The 15263-nt window shown below is 46.3% G+C and overlaps 1 protein-coding gene across 12 annotated transcripts in view; it reads left to right on the top strand.

The window, feature by feature from the left end:
• The window catches only part of FRMD4A (FERM domain containing 4A), a 341626-nt gene that overhangs the window by 196516 nt on the left and 129847 nt on the right, over window positions 1–15263 (top strand). For 2 of the 12 annotated variants that reach the window (XM_072356981.1, XM_072357000.1), the window contains exon 1: window positions 11489–11900. The exons of the other annotated variants lie outside the window; for them this stretch is intronic. The gene's annotated coding sequence lies outside the window, so the exon portion shown is untranslated. Of the gene's footprint in view, window positions 1–11488; window positions 11901–15263 lie in introns of those variants that run through there. 12 annotated transcript variants of the gene reach the window in all.

Below are 15263 nucleotides of genomic sequence, written 5' to 3'. Positions count from 1 at the left end.
TCTCCACTGTAGTTGAACAGCAAAATAGTGGCTGCTGTGTGCTCCCCTACCTGCTCTACAGCTACAAAGCATCAAAGCACAGAGCATGTGTACAGTGATATCCAGTGTATCAGCCCTGAAAATTAAAAACCTAGAGACATGGTATGAAATATCTTCATTTTTCCTGGGTAGGATCTAACCATGAGGCCTGAATTCAGATCCTGTAGGCTTTCTTGACTCCACTCCCCAAGTGGGAGCAGAAAGGTGTAAGTATCTATGGGGTTTATCAATGCAATATTCAACACACACATTAATGAAGCCACAAAGGTCTCAAAATCTGATTCTGTGTTCTCTTCTGTGAGGATTTACTGATTTGAGCCACGTGCAGTTGGAATGATCCATCCTAGCTTTGATGGCTGCGTGTAGGATAGGAACAGCATTGCTGTAAGACTCTGGATTTGAGTGTGCAGAGACACAGCCTATGTGATTACCAATGGAAAAACGTCTCCATTCACCGCCAATGATCACGCTCCCAGTCTTAAGAGAGACTACAATTATTCCCTGCCTCAAGCCTAGAGTAGATCAGCATTTTCTCCATAACTGCAGTGTAGTAACTATTGTAGCTGTTGACTTCTTAATAGCAAACACTGCTCAAGAATTAAATTTACGGTCAGGTTAGTTAGCTTTAGTGACTTGAGAATCAATTATTATGCTGTACTACATGACCAGAGATTATAGGGTGGCCTATGTAATAATTTATACTGCCATCTAGGAGTGAAAACGTTACTTCATCATTTCACATGGAAAGACACACTGTTTGTACAGCAATCATTCCAGTAATGATAATGATAGCTATGTAAAGGGAGAAGGGGGTAAATGGTGATTACAACTTAGAGGAAGATATGTGTACAAATAGCAGGGCATTGAGAGGCACTGGGAGAATTTTCCATTTGAATTATTTCTCAGACCAACAAAAGCAGTACTATTTTGTTAATGAAAATGTTTTCACAATTCAATCTACTTGGATCGACAAGTGAGGCCAGACTGTCCCAGCAGCAGCAGCAGCCCCTTCCTCCTTGGCCCTGCATTGGTCAAGGCTTGTCTTGGGTTCTGGGCCTGGTTTTAGGCTACCTTTTGAATTAAATGGGACTCGGTCTTTGAGATGTGCTTGATGATCACCTCCTCTCTGCTTCTTTCTGGCTGGGAGACCGAAGCCCCATTATGAGCAGTGGCCCCAAGCATGCTTGTCCTGTCCTTGAGTTGATCCCGTTAATTGACCAGCATTGCAAATGCATTAAGTTGCTGGAGTGGTTTAGGATGGAGAGCGTGCATGGTGCTTTGTCAGTGTAATCCCAGTGCTGGTAAAGAGACTTTTATATTGTGCTCAGCCATCATCAGCAACACGTAATTCATTAAGTACTCACTCTTTTTATTAATGTCAGCTCTGCTAATTTCTAGGATCAGTTTTATAGGCAGCATTTTTCTTGCTCTCTGCCCACCTCCCTGCCTCCCAGCACTTGTTTCCACACTTGATTCCTTTCTCCCACTTGGGACAGGAAAAATCTTCTGCCTATTCCCCCAGGAATGCCACAGAGCAAACATCTTTCCTCTAATTCCTTTGAAACAAGACCACCAGGTCAGCATTTCACTCTGTGTTTCCATGCAAATTACTGAAAGGGAACTTTAATTAACTTCTTTTTTTCTCCCTGCATAGGACTTGATGCTGTCATCTTTTAACTATTGGCTTTGTCCATTTTCCTCTCATTTAGTTCCCTGCCTTAAAATAATAAAATGAATTAAAAAGTATAGAGTTGGGCTCCATTCTCCTTCACTTACTGGAGTCAGTCCAGAAGAGCAGATTTCCAGAAAAACGTCATCTATCATAAGATTTGGCACTCCTGTGTAAGGTCACTGTTACTGCAGAAAGGCATCTGCCTCAGGAAGGAGGAGAAGAGGAAGAAATGACTGCAAGTGAGCTGGAGAATGGGAATGGGAAAATCAGCATTTCTGGGGAAACAGCATCACTGCCCCTCTGACATGGTCTGAACCCACTGGGGATGGGTGAGTTCATCTTCCTATGTGTCCAGTGGATGGTCATAGACTTGGTTTATGACCAAACTATGGTCAGAGAACCCTAGAACCATAAAATGGCTTAGGCTGCAAAAGACCTTAAAGGTTATCAGGTTCCACTGACTTCTTGTGCCCAAAAATATGCATCTAACAAGCATTAATTGCATAAAAACCTACTGAATTGTTGTAATAATAACCTTCCTAACACACTTATTCTGAAAATGCTTTAAATGTACTCAAAGTCTTATAAAAAAAAAGATTGCACACCAATCATAGCATTCCTGCAAAGCCAAAAAAACCCAAACATTACTCAGTTTGTTGTACATCTTAATTGCCATATATCCTTTCTGACCAGTGGTATATGCCACTATAGCTAATCTGAAAAAGATATATATATATATATATATGTATATATTTTAATAAATTCCCATTTTCTAAATAAAATAATCCCCATGATTCATTGTTAAAAGTATCAGCTTAGAAAATGTTGACTTGTGCATTATGCTCAAATCTGTATTAACTACTCAAGGTCTAATGGGTTACAATTCATGGTTCTCCCAAGAGACAGGGAAGTTTGTTATGATCAGACTCAGGTTATAGATGAGGACAGTGGGATAGTGAGAGGCAAATTGAATGTTGTGTTGAGGGACATGGTTTAGTGGGAGCTATTGGTAATAGGTGAACGGTTGGACTGGATGATCTTTTAGGTCTTTTCCAACCTTGGTGATTCTATGATTCTATGATCACAGAAATGGGTGGAAAAGAGCAGACCTCATCATAAACCCATCTTTCCCCATACTAAAAACATGCATCTAGTTTGCTATAGCCCAAAGACTGCAATGGCATTAAAAGAGCTGCAGAAATTACAAAGGTCACTAAGCGATGTTTTTGCTGATAGTTAAGCAGTTGATGGCATTAATTAGTCTTCAGTGATAAAATCCCTCTTGCTCTTTACTTCTGGAAGAGAAGGTGGTCATGGTGTAGAAGTGCTTCAGGGCAATTCCAACCACTTGCCTGCAAATTCAAGCTCTGAGTTAGGTTGGCCAAAGTGAGGATTGGATGTTTAATGCTGATTTTTTGGGGAACAGCATGCTGCCTGCAGACAGATGCCTCCTAACACCTCTGGGTATTGAGAAAAGGTTCTTCACCAAAGGGCTGTGGGCTTGGAGCAGGCTTGACAGGGCAGTGGGCATGGCCCCAGGTTCAAGAAGTGTTTGGACAGTGCTCTCAGACATAGGACTTGTATTTTGAGTGGTACTGTGTGTAGCTGGGAGTTGGACTCAATGATCCTTCTAAGTCCCTTCCAACTCAAGATAGTTTTTGATTCTACGATTCTACAAACAGAGAGTATCCTCAAAGCAGGCACTGAAATCCAAGGTTCCCATTTTCCAAATAATAACCAGGCAGCAAGGACTGCTCTGTCCGTCAACAGGCCACTTTCAGTGTCTCCTGCCCCTTTATGACTGGAGTCTCTATGGACCCATGCAACCACTGCTAAGCTTTGCAAAGACTTTGCTTGGAGCCAACTGTGCAGATCACAGGGCTCTCAGAAACCAGGCCATTGCCTATGGAGGGGAAATGAGCAACATTTATGGAGTGAATTAATCGAGCCCTTCAATATCCTTAGCTGAGAGTTAATAGTCTTGTGGTAACTGCCCTGGACAGGGTATTGGAAGAGCTGGATTTTATTCCTGGTGTGCTTTGGTAATGAAAAGGAAATTGTGTTCAGATGAGCCGTCTCTCCCAGAGATATCAGATACACAGCAATTAGACTCAAGTTAAACAGTAAATCAAGTAACACTGAGCCTTTGGCACTAGCAGAGCACCATTATGACTATTGCTATGTTTATTTAGAAGATGCTCAGTTCATTTTAAATGTTTTCATATTAAATGTAATTTGGGTGCTTGCTATTAAAGCAATTGACTAGGCCTAAATGCAAACACTATTGGTCAGATAAATATTTTCTGGCAAATGAAATCTGTTTGTTGCACTTTTATGACACGAGGACTCCCTTGCACCTAGATTTATTTTGTTTGCTTCCTCTCTTTGCAAGGATTGCCTCATAAAGATTAAAAAAGCCAAAGCCAACCAAAGTGTGAAGTAGAAATCACTGATTAAACTGTCAGAAATGGAACAGCTTTTGTTAATCACTGATTCATTAGCTGGGAGAAGAAGAAGGGTCCTGAGTTTGCACAAAGGCTTTGGTGTCACAAGGTATGTGATTTATTCCCAGATCTCTCTCCATTTTTCTGTGGGATCTTACCCAGCTAAATTGATCTCTCTATGGCTCCATTTTCCCATCTGTTCAGCCTGGGTAATGATCTTGCCGCAGAGACAGTGAAAACTTTCAATAAGGAGAAAAGGTTACCTTAAAAACCACACCTGCATCTGAAATTAGGCTAACCCCTGCTAGCATCTACAGCAGCTTTGGCTACAGAAGTATTTACCTATGATAATCAGCTTTCCCTTGCATTGTTTTGAGGGCAAGCAATAGAGGAGAGAAAAATGTTTTAAGAAACAGAGAAGTATGTCCGAAAAGTAATAGGAATTGGCAAGTCATGAGCCTTTTATAATTGTTGTAATTGAAAACATTGCCTAAATGGCTCTTGATACGTTTGTTTTTTGTTTTTAATTTATTTAGCAAAAGTTATCAATAATTGTATCAATGTCATCTGTAAATGCTCTCAGGATTTGTGCAAGATGTGTCACCCTTAGAAATATAAGGCTTTCCCAACCCGTGTAAGTTTTGTGATCTACAGTAGAAGGCAGTGTAAAACTACAGAAACATTCTTATCTGAAACTATGCAAAATAAAAGACCACATAAAAGAAGAATTAGTTTGCTTTCCTTTTCCACGCAAAAGGAAGTGCTTTATTATGCAGCCTCATCCAGGAGCTGCATGTACATTTTACTTAATAGGAGGAAAGCTGCTGGGCGCAAAGAGCTCAGCTGACTCATTTTGTGTTCTTCACAATTACCTTTGCTGCCTTCTGTCACCTAAGCAGGTTCCTGGGTGACTCCCACCACTGTTCACTAGAGGTGACATCTGAGGAAATGGGGGGAGAACCCCCTCTTAATTCAGCTTTATTCTCAGTTATTTGCCATTTACTCAGTGTTTTCCCTTGCACGGATGGAAGTGGTCCACTTGCCTTTGTAGGAATGAGATTTCCTTGTATTACATGCATTTCATTTCTTTCTGTACCATGTCAGTGGTCTGAAAGCATCTCTCCAGATCTCAGTTGCCAACGACATGACTGGTTTCTGGTTTTCCTCCATGCCTCCACTATCCATCTTCTCCTACAATCCCTGCTCTTCTCCTTTGGGGTGCGGCCTCCTCACCTACCACCGTGCAGCCCATTTTAGTGACAGGAAAGGCCCCTATCACACCCACACCTTCCTGTATTGCTCTGCTTTCGGGCCATTTCAGGTGAAAATGGATATACTCTGTCTCCTCTACCCCAGAGGAGCTTTGGCTTGAAGGAGTTTCTATCACAGAGGGGGAAACCCCCATCCTTTCTATTCTTTCTGCAAGAATATGGATGGCTCCCAACACTTCCCATGTAGAAGATTTCCTTCTGTCTTCTCCAAGCTCATGGCTTGCAAAGAGTGAGGGGACCACAAGAACTACCCCTTTCCCTGCTGTCACCCCAGAAAGGTCTGAATAACCCAGAAGAAGGAGGTCATCTTTATTCCCTTATTCACACTTCAGCTGCTCATTTCTGTCTCTTGGATGCCAGGATTACCCTGAGCTAACTGGGACACGGATGACCTACATGTGACTTGTGTCCCTCTCTCAGCCCCAGGCTGAAGCTGTAGGCAGCAGACAGGATTTGTGACCCACCATCCATTTTGACTGCCTTGTGAAGACCAAATTTTATAAATAGACCAGCTCAGCTTCATCTGAGCTGTCTAATAGCTCAGTGTCCTCCCAGCATGCACTTTCTTCACCTAATGAATGGGGATTTATTGCACTGACTCTTTGGGAATGGCGAGGTCTGCCGTCTTCCCTCTTCAGCTCTCAGAGATCCTTTAAGCCTGTGAGAAAATTAATCAGATGCCCCAAAGGCTTATTTTGTCCAAAGCTAAATTCCTGTTTCTCCCACTCCCCCCTCCCTTTGTGCCCCAATTACTTAAGGGATTGTCCTGGAAATTAATGAAAGCATGGCAGTGGGAAATAACACCCACGGTTCATCTCAGAAGTGAAGCAGTTCAGTGGAAGGCTTAATTAGAAACAACTCATGCTCCACACAGCAAATTTGGAGATATTCCAGTTTGAAGTGTGCTGTGCTGTGACAGTTGTTATTGCTCTTCCAGTTATATGAGTCAAGTCTTGCTGCTGAGTGAAGGCATTTTGCATTTCTGAATGAGTTCCACTGTGGTTTCCACCTGGTTTCCAAAGTTGTCGGCATAAGCTGCCTCAAGGACACAACTCATCCTGCAAGAAAAATGAGGTGATGGGGACAGATTCAGCAGTGGAACTGACAGCTCTTCATCTCTCTGACTAGCTGTGGTCTGTGGAAGTGGAAAAGAGCCTCCTGGTGGCTTGGGGGAATGGCTGGGTTGCATCAGTCTGCCTTCTGCTTCCTAGAGTTGAGGTGTTTGTTGCATGGAGGCCGCACCTCGGTACTGTGTTCAGTTTGGGGCCCTTCACTACAAGAAAGATGCTGAGGCCCTGGAGTGTGTTCAGGGAAGGGCAACAAAGCTGTAAAGGGTCTGGAGCACAAGTCTTATGAGGAGTAGCTGAGGGAACCAGGATTGTTTGGTCTGGAGAAGAGGAGGCTCAGGGGAGACCTTATTGCTCTGTACAGCACTCTGAAAGGAGGCTGTGGTGAGGGGAAGATCGGCCTCTTCTCCCAGGAAACAGCTGTAGGACCAGAGGGAATGGCCTTAAGTTGTGCCAGGAGAGGTTCAGATTGAATATTAGAAAAAACTTCTTCTCAGAATAAATGGTGAGGCATTGGCACAGGCTGCCCAGGGATGCAGTGGAGTCACCATCCCTGGAGGTGTTCAAGAAAGGTGTAGATGTGGCACTGAATGACATGATTAGTGGGCATGGTGGAAGTGGGTGGATCTTTATGGTTTTTTCTGACCTTAATGATTCTCTCAGATCATTGTTTTGGGGTGTTTTTTTATGTTTTGGAGGTTTTCCAGCCTTCTACTGCCACTCAAAAAGTACAAGTTATGCAAGGGAGTTAGACCCTCAAACACCTCCCACAGGTGGCTGGCAGTTAGATACCTTCAGCATGCCCTAAATATTCTTTGAAAGCATCCTTCTCAACTTCCATGTGTCTCTGATGCACCATACAGGGAAATAACACCGACTTCTGTGAAGCACCACACTGCTTATGGATGCAAATCACTGTCTTAGTGTGAATATTACTTCATGACATGACATCTCCTCCAACTCCTTAGTGCTAATTAATGCAGTTCAAGGATAGACAATATTCATTAAGCTTTTCTGAAAGCGCAAGAAATGTTCGTGTAACAGCTCACGCATTTTGAAGGCACCATAATCCTATCACCATGTTTTCTGTTTCTCTGTAAAACATTTCAGTACTTTAATCTTTGCTAAGGAAAGTGGAAGTGAATTGTCAACAGTGGTTCTTCAGCACAAGGCCGTGGTGTTTGTTCCTTGCTTTGTTATCAGGAACCAACAAAAGGGATCAGCATGTTGTTATTTTGGCACGTAGGTTGCTGGAGGCTTCCCTCTGTGTATATGGAAGTTAAATATTTGGGTTACTGTTGTCTCTTTGGGTCTTGCCATGATACAAAGCAGCTTGGAAGAGATGCAGCTATCGCCTGCTTCCAATCATTGCAACAACAGCAGCTCTGCTACCTCCAGACTAAATGTTTGTTACTGGCTTGTATTGTTTGGGTATTGACAGATCCAGAGACCTTGTGAAATTACAGAAGCTCCTTGAAGGAAAACACTGTCGCTGCTGAATTATAGCTAGGATGTTAAAGAAGATGAAAGCTTTGTGTGTGTGTGTTGGGTTCTTTGTTTTTGTTTTCCTGAAGAGATACTGTTGAGGAACTCTGAACTGCATCACAGGAGAGAAAGAAAGGGAGAGCAAACTCTGAATAGCACAAGGTGTTGCCTCTACACTGCAGCACAGCCAACCTGCAGGCTTTAATCAGGCTGGGTGGACTTTGAGGTCTCCATCCACTCTGAGATGAAGCTCTCTTCTTATAGACACACAAACAAATGTCTGCAGGTGTTGGTCTACATCCTCCACAGACCCTCTTTTCTACCCTGCAGTCCTTTTAGCTTGGGGTAACACCTTACTACTAAAGAATTAGCTCAGATCTGGCCAGGGTGTTTATGGAAAGGCAAACAATGAACCTAAGAAAAGATCCAGAAAGAGTTTCTTGTCCTATTCTGGGAGCAAACAATTCTGTCTAGTTTCATTTTTGTGACAGACTCTTGGTAGAAACAATGCTCTATTATTCTTCCTTGTTGTAACAAACATTTCCAGGCTCTTTGCTGGGCCCATAGGATACTATCTATCTTTACTCAGAACATTAATTTTATTACAAATGTTTCATCATCAATGTGAAATTGAGTCATGACCCAGGTCCTTCCATATTGGTGCCAATGCCCCAAAGCTATTGAAGGATCCATTGGAATCACACAGATATGTTTGGAGTGTAGTGAGATACACTTTGTGTACCTCCAAGCAGACAGCCCCATCAGAAAACCAGCTCTTCAGAAGGCATGAGAAAGGATGCTCTGTGGCTGCCTCCAGACTTGTCCAAAACTCATGCCTGTTTATTCAGGCTTAGTGCCGAAGGGAGAGACTGAACTCTTGCTGAGAACCTGTAACTCCAAGCCAAGCCTAATGAAACTCCCCACACGTGCACTGAAAGATGAAAATTGAAGCTCTGGTCAGAGCAAGCCCTGCTTTCCAGCTTTTTAGGCTATGCATGAAGCAAATTAGCTTCAGATTAGAGGCTTCCAATCTCTTGCTGTTACTTAAATCCTCCAGGTGAGCTCTTTTACCACCAGCTGGATAACACTACACCACACACCAGCTCTGGGTCTGGAGGCAGAACCTGCCACAGAAAAATGGGTCAGGGAGGGACAATGTGTGTTATTCAGAGACAGGTGAGGAAATCACCTTGGGGCTTTGCTGTGTGAAGGTTCTTCCAATCCCAAGGGCAAAGCCGATGGCCTTGGCATATTCCTGTACTGAAACAAGAACAAGCAGGCACCTGCATGGTGAGCACTCCTTTGAAGCAACTTTCCCTCCTGTTTTTGTGGGGGGAAAAAAAACAGCCTGAGAATGGGATTTTTCATTGTTGGTCCCGAGCAGCATTCATTATCTAAGATGAACCACAGCCAGTCCCCAATAGGACACAGCTTTACCCTTGCCATGCTCCCTTTGCTTTTCCTGGGGCAGAGATGGGTAACTTTGCTGCCTCCTGCCACCATGTCCTGACCTTAGATGGCCTCCAGGGAGAGCTGGGACACCTCAGCCACTTGCTCTTAACCATCAGCAGCCAGAGCTACCACTATATTTAGCCCCTTAACCAAAGACAGTCCTTGGGCGGAGTGAGCTGGACAGGAGAGCCTGTCTGTGGTTGCATTTGTGGCTTCATTTTATGTCTGTGTCCTTAAAAGAAAGGGGAGATAATTGTGTTGATGCTAAAGTTTTTTACTATTGCACCCAAAACCACTTTGTAGCCCCCCAAGCTTCTTCAGTGCCTTCTTTACATCTGCCTTTAATGGGCAGATCAGTTATCCTCAGGGCACTTTACACCCTGATCTGTAAGTCTGGGATGGAATGTAGAATACATCCCCAGTGATTCAGGTGGAGACAGTTAAAGAGCTCCTCCTCCACCTGGACTGCCACAAGTCCATGGGACAAGATGGGCTCCACCCTCGGGTGCTGAGGGAGCTGGTGGAGGTGATTGCAGAGCCACTCTCTGCCATCTACCACCACTCCTGGTTAACTGGAGAGGTCCGGGAGGTCTGGAGGGTTGCTGATGTAATTCTCATCTACAAGAAAGGCCATAAGGAGGATCTGGGGAACTACAGGCCCGTCAGCCTGACCTCAGTACTGGGGAGAGTTATGGAACAAATCATCTTGGGTGAGATCACACGGCATGTGCGTGGTGTCCAGGGGATCAAGTCCAGACATGAAAGGCAGGTAGTGCTTGACCAACCTCATTTCCTTCTATGAATGGCTGCCCAGGGAAGTGGTAGAGTTGCTGTCCCTAGCAGCGTACAAGAGACGTCTGGATGAGGAGCTACGAGAGATGGTTTAGTGGCTTGTGGTAGCAGTGGTGATGGGAGGGTGGTTGGACTAGATGATCTTGTAGGTCCTTTCCAACCTTGTGATTCTATGATTCTATGATATGATTCAAGTGTGTTGCAGAAGAGCATATGTCAGGGCTTGCATCATCTCTTGATGAAGGAAAAGGTTCACCTCCCAACCTCCCTCCCCAGAGCAGACCAATTTCTGGACAGTCTGTGCCTAAACATGGCACAATGGCACCCTCAGTTTTTTACCTCTTAGGAGCAACCCCATGCCCAGAAAGAAAGCTCTCATGAGAAGGCAAAGTGATGACAGCAAGACAGAGCCGTACACATGGGCACTGCGATGTGAGTGCTTCTTGATGTACTTGTCTGAATCAGATAAACACTTTTTCCTTACCTGGAGGCAATCATGCATTGCCCTTTTTGATTGGAACACGAGGTAACAGCATTAAGTTGTATCAGGAGGAGTTTGCACTAAATATGTGAAAAAAATTATTCTCAGGAGGAGTGGTGAGGCATTGGCACAGTCTGCCCAGGGAGGTGGGGGAGTCACCATCCCTGGAGGTGTTCGAGACATGTGTAGATGTAGTGCTGGGGGACATGGTTAGTGGGCATGGTGGGGATGGGTGGACATTCGGACTAGATGACCTTAGAAGTCACTTCCAAGCTAAATGATCCTATGATTCTATGACTGACTTAATTAATAAATAGCCATACCCTTGCCATTGCTAGTGCGGTCTGTACAAATGCTTTACTGCCAGGTAGCATCCCCTACTGCTCCATCCCATCACAGCCACATTCTTTACCAGCTGAGGGTGCAGGGGGGAATCTGTGACAGACAGTGGATGCCCCAGCCCCAGAGCTGCACTGCCTGCCCACTCTGTGGCACCCCAATCCCTCACTACCCTCCTCTTCTTCCCCCCAGCCAGTGCTATGTGTGCATTCAGAGCATTCACCCACCCCCCACCCCCCACTCCCCTCCTCGCAAGGTGTTCACATGTGGATTTGAGGGTGAAAGCAACCACCCCCACTCCCTTCCATTCCTTCATCTCACTATCCTCTCATCCTTCCACCCCTCCATCCCTCCATCTCTCCATCCTTCCATCCCTCCATCCTACTATCCTCCTTCTCCTCCCAGAAGCGAGGGGGAGCCCAGATATCGGCAGGCCCTAGCCGGGTTCATCTGCTTCACATGACCCAGCACCAACTGCTGCTTGCTGCCCTCCTCCCGCCTTCCTCCTCCTTCCTCCCCCCCCTCCTCCTCCTCCCTCCTCTCCCACTCCAACCTCGCAGCGCGGTGGCGGTTGTGCAGGAGCCGGGTGCCGGAGGCTGGCAAGCGGGGAAAGGAAGGGGAAAGCGGAACGCGGCGTCATAGAGCAGAGCATGGGGCGAGGCAGATGCCCACCGCCCCATTCCTAGGGAGACCGGGGACCCTGTGGAGGGCAGCGGGGAAGCGAGAAAGGGCCGTGGAGCCGCCGAGGAGGTGCGAGAGATGGATGCGAGGCGATAGCACCGCGGCCTCCAGCGCTGCCGCATCGGGATGCTCTCAGCCCCGGAGCGGAGCTGAGGAGCCGCCGAGGGACAGGAGAAGGTAACGGGGTCTTTGTCTGCAGCAGGGAGGCCCCGGGGTTCCCTTCCAGCCCAAAACCCCGCAGGGAAGCCCAAGCCGCAGTGTGCGAGTGGCTCCACGCCCCCTCCCTCCATTTATCTGAATCGGAGAGAAATGCTCTGCCCTTTGATTTCCTTCTCCGTTCCTCCCACCAATTAAAAAAAAAAAATAATAAGAATAAATCAGCCTTGAATTCAGTGGGCGAGTAACGGAGAAGAGCTGGGCAACCAGGTTTCTTGGGTTGTGGTTTTTAGGGGCTGAGGGTGTGGGGGAGAAGGGTTGGTGTGCGATTCCCCCCCTCCACCCCCCCTTTCCCCGCCGATCTGGATGCTTGTCCCTGCTAAGATGGACTGCTCCTTCCCTTTCCAAATGGCTGCAGCAAGTTTAACACTGAGCTGGGGGGGCTTTACAAAAGGGGTAAAGCCCCCGGCACGTTTTTTCCCTTCCCTTGTGCACCTTTGACTAAATCAGAGCAGAAAAGTTGCTGCAGATCCAGGGTTAGAAAAGACAAATAAACGGCTGTATTCCTGAACTGTGCCCGCCTGGGTGTATCTGCACGCCTTGCAGACACGCTCCGTGTAAGGAGGGCTCCTCGGCCGCATTGTTAGCGCGCTCACCGCTGGGGAGGGCATGAGAAAAGTTGTTTCAAGCCTCTGTGTAACATTTCCAGGAGAGACAATTGTTTCTAATAATAGCTTTGGCAGCGGTTTAGCAATAGAGCACCACGCAGATGCCGGAGTGAGTGGGCAGATCTCTTCTATCAGGCAAGCCAGGTCACGGGGAAATCAAACCCCCCATCTCACCGCTTCGGTTTGGGGTTTTAAAACCTCATCCTGAGTAAAACCTCGGCACCACTCTCCCTTTCTGCTGGGAAGGAGGTGTGGTGCCTGCGCACCGCACACGGCGGCACTATGGAGAGGTTGGATCTCAGCTCTGCTGCTGCCGTTGCACACCGGGGTGTCTCCATCTCACCCCTCCGTACCGGACCCCAGGGTGTGATGAGCATCTCCCATCCATGTGCAGAGGGGGCCACCACCGGTGTGGGTGTTTGTGTCGTTTTTCCTGCCTGTCAGTCACCAGAGAGGTTTTTGGTGGAGCTAAAATGGTCATAACTCTTCCTCCTTGAACCCCCAATACCTTGAACCCTGACCAGGCAATGGTTCACCTGCCTGGCTTGGAATCATAGAATCTTAAACCATCTTGGGTTGGAAGGGACCTTAAAATCATTCAATTTTTGTTGTCTCCAAGCTGTTTATGCACCTTTCTGGAGCAACTTACCAGTAGCCTCCAAAAAGATGAAGCAAGTAATGTTCTAAGGAGATCTTAATGATTTGCAGGAGCTGATGCACTGGCCTCTGTGCACAGGAGTTCCTTAGGGTTTGTCCTTTCCAGGCAATACAATCTCTGTTTCTGTGTGCATGTGTGATAACTTTAATCCCACTGCCAGGCCATGGGAGGATTTAGGGTTTGGTTTAAGGAAAACCATGGATGGGGTGTCCTCAGGCTGTGGGGGATGCTCTTGCCTTTGGATCCCTTTAAGCAAGGCCACGAGTGCTGGTGTCAGGTAGGGACATGCCTTGTGCCACAGAGAGGTGTAATGTTCCCTTCTCTCCTGGCATACTGTTCCCGGTGGTCTTGTTGTGTGTCTGAACTCATTACTGCATTAGCAGTGTGAGTTGGTATTTGGTGATACCATGGTCACAGCGTTGCGTCATTCGGGACCATAGGGCAACGTATTACTGCATGGTGCAAAGAGGATTTTCTGCAGAGATCATGTGTTGTTCTGCAAAGCCAAGGGCTTCAGTTAGTGCGTTGGGTGATGGCACCAAGGACATGGGTTCAGGAAGGACATTTCGAGTCATGGAATCTCATCGACACCGTCACAGGTTATTACAGTCATACGCATCTTCCTTGTTGCTGCTGTTGCTTACTGTATAACATCAGAAGGCTCAAATGTGGCAAAGGCAAATTACAACTGTATGTGGGGAAAAAAAATTATATTAGAGAGAATTTGAAAAGTGCAGTGGTGAGACTGAAGCCTGAAGAATCAGCGTGGAAGGAGAGCAAAGGAGAAGGAAGGGTCATGTGTGAGGCCCTCGGGAAAAGTACAGAGGGAAAGTGTTAATCCAGCACCAACCAGGTTTGGGGTCGAGGCTCAGCAGTGTTCTCAGGAGCTGCAGTAAGGCACTGTGTGACCCACTTTTTACCAGCGAAGCATGAATGGGATGGATCGCTGGGATGAGCATAGCAAGCAGCCTATACAGCCATGCTTGCATTCAGTTCTCAGGGACTGGAGGTGTCTTATATTCAAAGCAGAGCAAGCGATTATGGCTCCCTGAGGTCCCCAGGCTTCCCTGCCAGGTGCAGTGTACTTGGAGGCACAGTTGGATCCCAAGGTCAGTGGCAGTGCCAACCTCTGTCCATTCCTGCTGGCTTGCTTCTTCCAACAGCTTGCCCTGCAACCCCAGCCCCAGGGCCCAGCAGTCTGACAACGTTAATTTGTGGCCGAATTGCTTACAAGCCCCCTCCAGCTCCATTGCCCAGGCTGTCCCAGCCTCTTCCAGGCAATCTGGCTTCCTAAGCCAACAGCAGATTGCTCAACATGGCCTTGGGGACCACCACAGCTGATAACGTCCCTTGTTATTTCCCCTTCTCCCAGACTTTTAACAACTTAATCCTCAACACCGCTATAAATCTCAATATGTCCTATTTCCTAGAAAACCACAAACAATTTTCCAAGGCTACACAATGAGCTGGAGTGCCTGTCTTTTGCTCTGGAGATGAATACAAGTCCAAAATGACTTTTGCTGGTTTCCTCTCTGATCCTTATCTTTGAGCAGAGGTTTGATCAGCTCTGAGCTTCTGGGAGCACTGTCATGTTGACGAAGCCCCGTGCCCAATGTTAGGTGCATCTCTGTGAGCTGATACTTCAGTCTTTTCCCAACTTTAAATTGCAAAGAAGATCAAGGAGCAGGCATGGTTTGATTCTCAATGCAGTTAATGATGTTCTAGTTTCGGGTTTCCTCCATCTTCCCTTCCCATCCAACACGCTGCCCTTCTTCTCTTGTCCTGACCTGTTGTATGATGTTCTCAGATGGTGTTAAACCCAAGAAGTGGGTAGCAAATGGCCTTTTTCATCCCCTGCCTGGGGAATGTGGTATTGCCTAGTGTAACAATCAGAGGGACAAGGTTTGTGGGCATGATGGTGATGGGCTGATGGTTGGACTAGATGATCTTAGCAGTCTCTTCCAACCTTAATGATTCTATGGAAAAGATGTTGAGGTCACAACAAGGGAAGTGAATTGACCCTTTTCATCTAAATTTACCTTAAAATGTCCGCTGAAA

This window comes from Excalfactoria chinensis, chromosome 1, assembly GCF_039878825.1.
Source record: "Excalfactoria chinensis isolate bCotChi1 chromosome 1, bCotChi1.hap2, whole genome shotgun sequence".
Taxonomy (NCBI): domain Eukaryota; kingdom Metazoa; phylum Chordata; class Aves; order Galliformes; family Phasianidae; genus Excalfactoria; species Excalfactoria chinensis.
Note: the sequence above shows the minus strand (reverse complement) of the source record. Positions and strands in the feature narration are given on the sequence as shown.